This window comes from Triturus cristatus, chromosome 6, assembly GCF_964204655.1.
Source record: "Triturus cristatus chromosome 6, aTriCri1.1, whole genome shotgun sequence".
NCBI classification, from domain to species: Eukaryota; Metazoa; Chordata; class Amphibia; order Caudata; family Salamandridae; genus Triturus; species Triturus cristatus.
The window spans coordinates 960105853-960118229 of NC_140589.1; the positions used below are offsets into that span (position 1 = coordinate 960105853).

The following is a 12377-nucleotide window of genomic DNA, read 5'->3' on the forward strand; positions in this document are numbered from 1 at the left end:
TGGCGGGTGCGCGCCAATGATTGAGGCCTGCACGCGTGAAGGCAGCCGGGGACTGGCGTAAACTTAAGGCCGTCGGAGGTGAGCGAGAGCAGCGGGGCCGAGCGGAAAACGAGTGACGCGCTGGCAGACGGCAGCTGCAGGAAATAGTGCACCCTCACAACTAACGGACACATCGGGAGATTCTTTCTCTCCCCCCCCCCCCCCCCCCCCCCGCTCTCAGGACGCATACGGGCCTGCCTCGGCCCTCGAGTCACGAAGTGAAGCACGGAGGTACAAGCATACCAGAGGGGGCATCTGACGGGCCGGGGGGAAGGAATCGAAGTGCACACACGGAGAACAGCGCAACCGGTAAAAGTGGCGGCAGGTACTACCCCGGCTGTGCTAAGTGATCAGGGGTGCACTGTACCACTCTATAAGGCCCTTGCTGAGGGGAGGTGCTTCGTTGGCCCACAAACTCTGATACCGTTGACGGCGCCTGCAGCACAATTGCCGGAGGCAAAGAGATCGAGGTTCGCGCACAGAGAAAAGCGCGACCCGTGCTGGAGAGCGCAGGTGGGTGAGCGCAGGTGCAGAGAGGGGCCTGAGCACCGAGAGACGGTTGAAAATTTCACCTATAAAGTACGCCTGTGTGCTGGTCTACAAGGAATCAAGGGGGCTTGCTGGTGCAGGCCTGGTAAAGGTGGCGGTTGGCAATATCCCTGCTGTGTTAACTGATCTGGAGCGCGAGGTAACACTCTAAACTGTTCTTGCTGAGGAAAGGTGTTTAACTAGCCCACAAACTTTGCCCCTGGACTCCAGCTAATACCAATGACGGCGTCTGCAGCACTATTGCCTGTAAGACTGGCATGACCCGTGGCGGTGGCTCTGAGGCATCGGTGTGCATTTTCTGAAGACGCTTCCACAGTCCAAGGCCCCGCCTAATTTCAACTACCAGCGCGGCGGGATACCCGACAGGCCGCGAGTGGAGTGTGCTCCTGCGGCAGGCGGCGGCGACTACCGGCTGGCGCAGTGCGTAATTGGGCGAAAATGGGGGGCAGAGGCCCTCGTACAAACTCACAGGGCAAACTGGATAAATACGCCTACAATAAAGACCTTCCCGCTCCGCCTGAGCGCAAAGATGTACCTGCCAAAAGCTCCGATCTGGAGGGAGCGACGAAAGTGACGCTGGAAGATATTATGGCGGCTCTCGATAAAGTGCAATCAACGGTGGGGTCCATCTCCACTGATGTCTCCTTCCTGAGGGCAGACTTTCAGAAGATGACGGCCAGGGTAACGGAGGTTGAGCACGTGACAAAATCCTTGTCAAAGGACACCACTGCACTGCTTCAAAGGGTTGGTCAGTTGGAAGCAGAAAAGAGACTTATGGCGGAGAAGCTGGACGACCAGGAGGGGCGCTCTCGGCGCAACAACGTCCGTATCGTAGGTATTCCCGAAAGCGAAGGGAGTCCAGCCATGGATCTGTACATTGAGGATCTCATAAAACACAGACTCCAACCCAGAGGACTTTTGGATTTCTTCTCTGTGGAAAGGGCGCACAGAGTGCCGGGGGGCAGACCCAAACCAGGGACTCCCCCTAGACCAATCCTAGCTCGCATTTTCAATTTTCGGGACAGGGATGCTATACTACAAACGGCGAGGGTGGCTCCGCCGCTACGTATCCAAAACTCAGTGGTGTCCTTCTTCCCAGACTACACGGCAGCAGTAACCAAGCGTCGCAGGAGCTTTTTTGAAATAAAGAAAGAACTTAGACGCAGGGAACTATCATACTCCATGCTGTTTCCGGCGAAGCTGCGTGTCGTGGCGGATGGCAAAACCTGGTTTTTTGAGAGCCCAGAGGAGGCCCATGACTGGCTCGAGGGGTGGCGGCGTGTGGAAGGATCCGGACGAACGGAGAGGCGGCAGCAGCAACGCAGAGAAGATGACGATTCCAGGGACCACGGAACGGAGCGGGAGGAAGGCCGTGCACTACAGACAGCGACTGAGGATTGAAGTAGGGAAACGTGGCCTACTTGGGTCACATCTTCATAAGGAGATGTTATACGGCTTCATTAAGATGAAGGGGGCAGTTGCTACATGGGCCCAAAATATGCACAACATGATCCTCCCACTCGAAGGTGGTAGGTAAAGAACCAAAATGACAAGACTGAACGACGGGCTGTGGCACGCTCTTGCTGATAATCTATCTTTGAGGAGTGGATGAGCGGCGGTGTTCCACGGACTTCTCTTCCCCCGCACGCAAGTACTGTTAATGGGAGTAAAGCACTCTGCTAAGTTGGGGTGGCGGATAGTTGGGGGTCTGTCTGGCAGGGACGCAGGGAGTGGGGTGATAGAGGGGGGCTGTTTTTCATTTTGGGTTTGTTACGGTTTTTATTATTATTCTTGGGTTAGCCGAATTGTGATGAACATGCGATTGCAGATACATCGGTTGCGGTCTTTGCTAAAACGACTGATGGATATGCTATGTACCCTACAAGAGGGACCACTGAATACTGTCTGAATACATGCACACCCACCTCGATACCAGGACGACCATGCGTTCATCAGGAGAAGTTTGGTTTGGGTGAGCTGGGAGGTAGGGAGATGGGTGGGAGGGGGGGAAACAATGTGCTGGTATTTTCTGTTCCTGGTTCCGCTTTGTATAAGGGCAGGCATGGCACGCTTCCAGTATGTGATTAGGAAAAGTTTCTGGATGCACAACGTAAATGATTCTGAGAGAGGGCACACTGTGCGTGATGGAAAGGGATGACGCAGACGCGAATTGAGTCAAATTCACAGATACCTTTGGTGTCTCTGGTTACCCCCTTAACGCTGCTTACGTGGAATGTGCATGGGCTGGGGGATAAAATAAAGAGAGGTCTCGTTCTACAATATCTAAAGAGATGTGCACCGGCGGTGGCCCTGCTGCAGGAAACGCACTTGATGGGCTCGGCTTGCAGGGCTATGGATCGATGGGGGTACAAAATGGTGGTGCACTCTGCGTTCTCTTCAGGTTCAAGAGGTGTGGGTATTTTAGTGCGTAAACAGTTCCCACTGATCATACAACATGCTCAAATGGATGACCAGGGTCGCTTTGCGGCAATTTCCTGTCAGTGGGAAGGGAAACTGTTCAATATCATGTCCGTATACATCCCCCCAGCCCTTCACTCAGTGGCTCTCCCGGCGCTTAGCACATTTCTACTGGGTCTTCCAGAGGGTATGATAATGATTGGTGGGGACTTCAATGCTGTTATTGATGGAACCAGAGATAGGCACCCCCCCAGGCAGAACAAGACAGGCACTGCGCGTATAGAAGCTCTCGGGCTTACAGATGCGTGGAGATACAGACATCCAGAGGCGAGGCAATACACATTTCAGTCGGGGGATGCTTAATAGCCTGTCCCGTATTGATTAGTCCTTTACAGCCGCAGAACAGCTCACGAATGTAGTGGATGTTGAGATCCGCCCTAGGGGTATCTCAGATCACTCACCCGTAATGCTAAAATACACGCACCATCACAAAGCGCGGAAGCGTGTCTACCCCGTGTTTCCGGGATATTTACAAATCCCTAAGATCTCAGAAGACATAATCACAACAACACAGCATTACTTCCAAGAGAACGCTTCCTCAGTCTAGTCTCCGGGTACTCTTTGGGAAGCGTATAAAATGGTGATTCGTGGGCAGGTCATTTCTTCTGTTGAAGGCCACAAGAGGGCTAAGCAAGCCAAATTAGATACCATTGAGTCCGAACTGCACACTGCTACAGATCAACACGCACAGAATCCGTCATTAGAGGCATCCCGGGCACTGCGCACCAAACAATGTGAATTTAGGGAATACCAGCTGGAGACGACTAGGGCTCGGATCCAAGCCACGCGGCACACAATATACGAAATAGGTGATAAGGCTAGTAAACTTTTAGCCTGGCTTGAACAGAGAACGATAGCGCAGCTGCAGATGCCAGATGGCTCATTGGTGGCTGCGCCGGAGGAAATAGTGAATACATTAGCCGGGCATTTCAAGCAGGTATACGAATCACAGACGATAGAGGCACAAGCGTATATCAAGGATATTCAGTTGCCTAAATTATCCCCAGAAGAAGCCCTCATCCTGGAAGCTGACCTAACGGTCGATGAATTGCAATTGGCTATCGGTTCCCTACAATCGGGGAAAGCGGTGGGTCCTAATGGTTTGCCCATTGAACTGTATAAAAAGACGGCCGCTATGACTGCCCCTTATCTTTTAAATATGTATCTTGAGAGCCTAGCGGCGGGGGAGCTCCCGCGAGATCAACGAATGGCCACCATTGTGACAATCCCGAAACCCAGAAAACCCCCTGAAGAATGCGCCTCTTACCGCCCGATATCATTAATTAACGCGAAGCCAAAATATTAGCCAAGCTATTGGCGACACGGTTGACCCCCCATCTGGCAACCTTAATTCACTCAGTCTGGGTTTATGCCAAATAGGAGCACTGCTCTCAACTTGCGGCGGCTGCAGGGAGTAATAGCGCGCATGTCCCATATTCAGGAGCCGGCGGTTATCCTTTCCCTTGATGCGTGGATGGCGTTTGATATGGTAGAATGGCCGTATCTCTTTGCAGTCCTTAGGCATTTCGGCTTTGGCCCAAAATTCTGTGCGTGGATACAGCTGCTCTACGCTAAACCAATAGCACATGTAGCGGCCAATGGACATATATACAGAGACTTCCCTCTGGCGCGGGGAACGCGCCAGGGGTGTCCGCTGTCCCCGCTGCTCTTCGCATTAGTGTTGGAGCCGCTGGCGGCATGGATCAGATGGGAGCCTATGATTCATGGACTTAGATGGACACCACACTGGGAAGACCGCATTTCCCTTTATGTGGATGATGTGCTACTGTACCTGACATCCCCCGAACGCTCCATCCTGGCGCTCTTAAATATTTGTGAAATATTTGGTCGGGTATCCGGATACACCATCAGCTGGTCCAAGTCGGTCCTATTTGTATTGCATGGTCCAACACCGTTGCTTCCCAGGGGTTGCCCGTTGCAGGTCACGGAGACGACCTTTAAATATTTAGGCATTCATATTACACCTAAACCTGATGAATTCCTTCAGAGAAATCTTAGACCTCCCTTGGAACGGTTTCAGCGCGACGCATTGGTATGGCGCGGTCTGCCGTTATCAATGCTGGGAAGAGCGGCGCTTTTTAAAATGATGGCGCTCCCACGTTTTTTGTATGTTTTGGAGAATACCCCGTTCCGAGTACTACTGAGCTATTTTAAAACAATCGCTTCGGAGGTTTCCGGTCTGATCTGGGGGAGTAAACCGGCGCGCAATGGGCAGGATAAGTTGGTCAGAAGCTGGTATGACGGTGGTATAGCCCTACCTAATATACAAATGTACTACTGGGCGGCACAATTAAAAGTGATTAATAGCTGGCTGCACACTCCTCATACCGACCCAGCGTTTCAGGCGGATAGGCAGGGCCTAGGAGAAGATGGAGTCCTGTTGGTACTGTATAATAGAGCTAAATCCAGACAACTGATTGGGCCAACAGCGCACACGGTTCATATATGGTACATTTGATAAATGGGATGCGATAGGCATATCGACGGTGGGCGATCCCTGGAGAAAGGGTGCGGTAGTCTCGTTTGAACACCTGCAGGCCCATTATGAACTTGCCGCGTCGGAATTCTACAGATACATGCAGGTGAAGCACGCGCTACAGGCGGCTATACCTGCAGGTACCATCTTGGCTGAGGCCACTCCCTTAGAGGATAGATTGCTGACTGAATATATGCGTAAAAGGGCCACTTCTTTCACCTATCGTAAGTTGATAAACAACTTGCCGGACCCTATGTTGGCACTTAAACGGAAATGGGCCGTAGATTTGGGAGAGTTGGATGATGAAGAGTGGCAGGAGGCGCTGTCGTCCCCTCGGGAGGTTGCAATACCGGCACACCTGCGGTTGATACAACTGAAAGTACTTCATCGTATGTATTACACCAGAGTGACCCTCTTTAAAATAGGGATGGCTGCAAACCAATTTTGTCTGCGGGATTGTGGGGAGGAGGGTACCTTCTATCATACGATATGGGAGTGTCCGAAGATTAGGGCATATTGGGTCAAGATAATGAGGACTATGTCTCAAACTGTGGAAGAATCAGTGCTTCCAGAACCGAAACGATGCTTATTAAACATATGGGAGCCGACTGTCCTAACCCACCCAGCGCAGGACTGGGTAACACTGGGAATCATGGTTGCTAAAAGAAACATTGCAAGGAGGTGGGGGTCGTACGAGTCACCTACGCTGCAGGAATGGTGTAGGGACATGGGTGAGGCCATGGTAGCGGAAAGGGCGGTATATGTGCATCGGGGATGTCCCTAAAAATGGGCAAGAGTCTGCGGAGATTGGAATAAATTCAGGGGGTATATTTGTGAACCACCAAGATCAGAAGCTGTTCAAATGTCAGATTAGGGGTGTTGGATGGAAGGTAGCGGGGTTGGTATGTTGTAATGTCGCTGGGATGGTTCTTGGAGTCATGTACAAGTATTGATTTAACAAGTTTTAAAAATGTACTGGTGCTGCTAGAGGATAATTTTGTATAGATCATGCGAATTGGTGATGCCCAATGTTTCTAATAAAAATATATATAAAAAAAAAAACTCGATTAGGGGAAATATATATATATATTTTTTTTTAAATCACTTTGAATTAACAGTGCATCTGTGGATCATAAATACACAGGGTATACAGGATAAATACACAATATACGGGACTTTGATAATAAAAAGGAAACAAACCTTGGTCTCTAAAGTGCTGTTATGCTTGGGCACTAGCCGTACTTAGTGCTTTCTCACAATTAGTGACATTTTTTATTAAATTACAGTTGAGCTGTGTGTCATTTGGATCAAGGCGTTTTAGTATTGCAGTTCTACAAGAATGAATGCCTCTTATGTTAAATAGTTTCTTCAGCAATTTACGACGGTGTCGACTTAGAGCTGGGCAAATACATATTAGATTATTAAAATCCTAATTTGCCACTCACAATTCTAGGATAGCAAATAACTCCCATGCTGAGTTGTAATCAAGGCTTTCCAAGGCATCCTCTCGTACACAACAATTGCAAAGCAGAGCTACCCAGCTGATCACTTACAAAATATTCATGCCCAAGAAATGGATCAATGATGCCACATAACTACTGTCATATATCAACAACAAAAAAGAGTAGGGATTTTGCCCGCTGCAGATACAGTCTGTCTGAAGCTCATGAATGCCCAGCGACTTAGGAAGGATGCAATGCATGTGACAGAAGAAAACATTTCATGAAGGTGCTGATCTAGACATGTTGATCAATTCAATTCTTTTAGGGAATCCAGAACCTCTATGAGAGAAAAGAATATCGATGAGTCGCAAAGGTCACAACACCAGGTGAGAGAAATAACAGTCTAATTAGCCTTCTCACTGAAGATGACATCACAGAACTGAATTTGGCTATTGACGTTTGCAAATATATCATTTTATTTCTTAAATGACATGGCAACTGCTATTAATGTGACGACAGACACCAAATTTGACACAATGCCAAGCACAATTTCTCTGCAGCCCACACATGACCAGATTTATGCACTGTTGAGCCATCTGAATTCACTGAAGTGACCAGGCTTATTCTTGAACTGTTCGGTGGCTTATTCAAGTTGAAGAGAAGACAGATTTCCCAGTGCATGGACAAAAGAAGCAGAGCAGCGGATCAACACCCCAGGAGCATACACACAACTAGGTTGACTCCGGGTGTTCCAGTTCTGAAAATCCATTACTTGAGTCATATCCTCAAAGGGGTACAGGTCTTCTTCAGGTTTGACTAGAAACATCATAACTATAAGCTTGTGTAGTTTTCTAGATTTATAACAACTTTTGCAATTCACAGGGGCCTTTTCAGGAAAAAGGGTCTGAAGTTCAGTGTACAATCTGCTGCCAAAATCCTTTCAGAAAGAAATACACAAAGTGGATTTCCAACTGCCTAAGTGATAGTCATAGCATCCTGATATTTGGCATGTCTCAGCAAGAATATGAAAAAAACCCTGTGATCATCTTCAATGCTCCCACAGTTTCACTGAATCCCAAAATGGCAATCTCACAAGCCAAAAATGACTCTTAGGCAGTTGTATGAGTCTCTGGACATTTTCATTTGCTACTGTACGGGAAGTCTCTTCTAGACATTATTACCCATTGGTCTTCCATTGATATTTTCTTTTAAGAGAATATAAACACGCAATGCAGAGTAGAGGTATACAAAAACAGCAAAGCAGGTCTAGATATAATTATCAAACCGTTCTTGGCAACCCCAAGAAAACCTACTGCCCAGGATTAAGAGAGGCGGTTTGCACCCCAAAACTATCGATTTTTATATTCGCATAAACCTGTGAAGGATCTAAACTCTAGTGACCTCACCAGTTGCCTAACTCCACTGTAAAATCATCTACAACTGAAGAGCATCTGCATTAGGAGGATCAGCATGCACAGCCAATGGTTTTGGATGAAGGCCTTATTAATTCATTCCATTGCTGATGACCAATACTTTCTGCAGTAATGGATTCCCACCTTTGGATGAACCTGGAATGGGTAAAGATGATGAAAAGAGGATGTGCTCGTATTATGAATGATAGGTATTGTGAGAACATGGATTATTAGTTGGGGTGGATGGTAGTCCACCACAATTAATATTGGCACTATTCTAGTTAGGTTCAGAAAAGGTTTCAGTTATTTGAACCTGAACTCAAACACTGGTAGCTATGTTACAGAGCAGACCGGGTTAACTTAAAATGTGAAAAGCATTTAGAAGTACCAAAACAGTTAAAAAGTTGAAAACACAACACAACAAATATCCCACTCCAATTTTAAAAAATAGAGAAGAGTTTAATGAATAAATGGACCCCAAAAAGACAAAAATCAAATTAAGGGGAACTGGAGAAATGATGTTTTTAAGTTTTAAATTAAAAAATTGCCATAAAGCATGAAGTGCCAGCCGTGGACAACTGGTCGTGCTAGACTGTGACAAGGGTATGGTTTAAGGCTGACCGCAATGGAGTGGAGGTCAGATACAGAGACCAAGTTTGTCCCAGTCGTACGTTTTACCTTCTGTCTTAGTCTCTGAAATGGAAGTCAAATATCCTCAGCGGGGAAAGGCAGAAGGCTGTGACCGAGATTAATTCCATGGGGCCAGGTAGCCATCGGACAAAGTCCTAGTGAAGCTGTTGACTTTTGCCAGCAAAGCTATAAGTGGTGAAAATTCACAGTTTGTGTCTAAAGAAGGTCCAGATACTCATGGTGCCTTTGCCCGTGGGGTGAATTGGGCTCCACAAGGCCAGATGCCATCACTGCACAGACCTGCTGAAATGGATTTGATGCTGCGGATAAGCTCAGAACCAGAGCAAACTGAATTTTTGGCTCAGCCACAACACACCTTCGTCGGATTGCCTGGGCAGGTTTGTCCCAGTCTTCTGTCGGTTTTCCAGGGAAATTGTCTTTAAAATGTTTTTAAGTCCCATGTTTCTGGGTAAGACAGGAGGACAACACTTTGACGCCAGCCAAGGGCTCCAGAAACTCAGGAACAGGACTTGGGGTTTAGGACTCACTCCACAGAAGCCAACAGCAGGATCCTGTGCATTTCCAGTTGAAACTGGTCCTCTGGGCTCTTTTGGGAAAGAGGGCTTCTTGCAGCTTTTTGTCCCTGTAGCTTAACAGGAGGTCAACCAACTCACTCTTGGGGTTCACTCTTAGTCCTGGGTGCAGGTGGAGTCCTTCTTCTGTCTTCCATAAGTCCAGTAGGATTCTGATGAGGGTGTCCAGGGGTGCCTCATTTCTACCTGGCAATAGCATGTGGGTGGGGGTAACTCCTGGCCCTTCTTTAACCAATAGGTAAAAAAAATTCCAGGTGGAACCCTACCCACTTTCGCAGCAGTTTCTGTGTGGTCTGCTTCAAACAATTCCAGAGTGCCGCTCTCTAACTAGATCCAACATAGCAGAACCGTTCTTCCCCTGTGCAGAACACCTGTGCCCACCACAGAGGTGTGGCAAAGGAAATAAGCCAACTCTCCCCTGTGATCACTCAAAACTGGTTCTGGGCGCACCTCTTCTCCCACTGTGATTGGTGCCTACCTGGCTAGGAGGACAATGGGGTGGAGGGCAGGCATAAGCTACATCTGCCTGTGGCAGGCCCTTTAAGAAGATTAGTAGGCTGCTGGGAAACCAGGGTCACAAGGCCTGGCTATACAGATCCTTACTGGGCTGCAGCATGTCAAGTTCTCCTAGCATGGATCTCTGAGGAAATCCTCTTCTAGGCAGCCTTTACTTGGGGCGCAGATACTCGCTGTACCCCTCTACAGCAGTCAGTGGGCTCCTTCCTACAAAGTGGTTCAGAGATGTCAGAACTAACCCACACACTAAACGTGTGCTCCTTTGAGATCCAGGCAGGAGCAATGTGAATCCATCCACAACACCACCAGTTCGGGCTGGACTGTTCTTATTGGTGCATGACTAAGGCTGATTTGCGTATGTCTGTGGCTACTCTGAGCTGACACAGTGGGCAAAAAAACCATGGTTTGGAATGCTACTGTGAGTGATTGCCAATTGTTGGACAATCTGCGAGCATTTTGCGTGTTTGTTGTCCAAACTCAGCTTTTGTCTAGAGGGCTGCACCTCAAAGCAAGGCCATCCCCAGTCTGGATCACCCAAAACAGAGGCATAAAGAGGTGTGAGCATCTTGCACCAAGGTATTGTCAGCCATATTGATAGTGATCAGGAAAGGAGACAAACTGACCTCTTCTAAAGGACCCTTCTCACACATAAGTACAAGGACTGCAGTCCAACACTTCACCCGCCATCTACCAAAAGGAAGTGCTCAGGAAGCGCCATAAGCAGCTCCTGCAGGAAAAAGTCCTAATCACATTTTTTAGGAAGAAAACTGACTCCTCTTTTTCTGCTTATTAGGAGACAGTTGTTTGTAAGTTTCCTCTCACTTTTTGACCTCATTTGGACTACTAGCATCTAGTTTTTCGACTTTGAAAGTGCACCGAGGCCTGCTAACCAGACCTCAGTGTCAATGTTCTAACCACTTACAAAGTGTATGTCGAATTGGCTATCTCCAATTGGCAAGGACTGACTTACTTATAAGTCCCTAATACATGGTACCTAGGTCATGTAAAGTAGAGTGTCCACTCAAGGCTGCAGTACTGTTTGTGCCATCCTGTGTATAGCAATGTACAAAATGGCTCCCTGTCACTGCAGACTGGAAGGGCAGTTATAACACTGCCAGTTCACTAATGGCACAGCCACCACTTCCCTCAACAATATATGTTAGTCTTCCCTAAGGAAGGCATAAAGGCCCTACGGCAGGGAGCTGTATATTATTAAGTAGGACATACATTTTATATATGTCTTAGCAGCAACACTTCTAAATTGTCATGTTGTTGTGGAAATGTTAGTAGCCCCATTGGCTAGCACAGGGTTATTGGCATGCACCTCTGCCTGGCTAACTTCTGAATGTGACTACCTAACTGTACTGTAAGGTATCAAATTCATCATGGCATTAATGCTCAGGTCGAATTTAATGTCACTATTAAAGTTATGCAACTTTTATAAAGTTGACACTCTGTGACCCAGCTGGTCCAGTGGCCTCACACAGGCACTGGCCCACTGACAGATTCCTGCCCACCCGGGGAATAGTGTGAACAACTCCCGGGCTTAGAAACAATAGCAGCCCGATGCAGGGAGATGTGTCACCTCTCCCATGCAGGAAGCCACTCAGGGTGTTAGTCCGCAAGGCGAGCTTCAAAGGCGAAGTCACCTTTGGTGGACAAATGGCGATAACAATCCTGAGGGACTTCCTTTTGTTCAGCTAGACAAGCTGGAGTTGGAGACGGAGAGGGAACACCAGTGCCCAAACCAGTTTTCCCATAGGCATGTAGCCCCCCCAGGTAGCCACACCTCTAGAGTGGGTTACCAAGTTCCTCATAGTTGAGGAATGGTTCAGGCATTTTGAGAGTGGCCGGAATAGTGATCTCAGGGATTGCCAGATGTCACACATAGCCGGAAGGTTACCAAGAGGGAGTGGACTTGGTAGCCCATTGGCTAGTGATTGTGTTGTCCCCTCTGGGCACTTTACCGTGATAAATATGGCATCCCTGGCACCCTGAACCTCAGATCACGTCAGAACTAAAACACGGACCGCAGAAGGACTGAACTGCTGCCCCCTGGACCGCACAAAGAGAGGCTGTCATCATCTGCTGGACTTCATCTGCTGCACCTTGGGCAAGTGAAGTTAGGACTGTGCCTGTTGCTCTTGGCTCAGGGAAAAGTCGTGCCCCAGATAGAAGCAGCGACTCAAGGTTCAGTCAGCAGGCCCCATGGAAACCACTA

General features: G+C 48.2%; 1 long non-coding RNA gene across 2 annotated transcripts in view; it reads left to right on the top strand.

The window, feature by feature from the left end:
- Positions 1-12377, top strand: part of LOC146820850 (uncharacterized) — a 46848-nt gene that overhangs the window by 15712 nt on the left and 18759 nt on the right. The window contains exon 4 of one of the 2 annotated variants that reach the window (XR_014963056.1): positions 7331-7391. The exons of the other annotated variant lie outside the window; for it this stretch is intronic. This is a non-coding gene — a long non-coding RNA (uncharacterized LOC146820850). The remainder of the gene's footprint in view (positions 1-7330; positions 7392-12377) is intronic. 2 annotated transcript variants of the gene reach the window in all.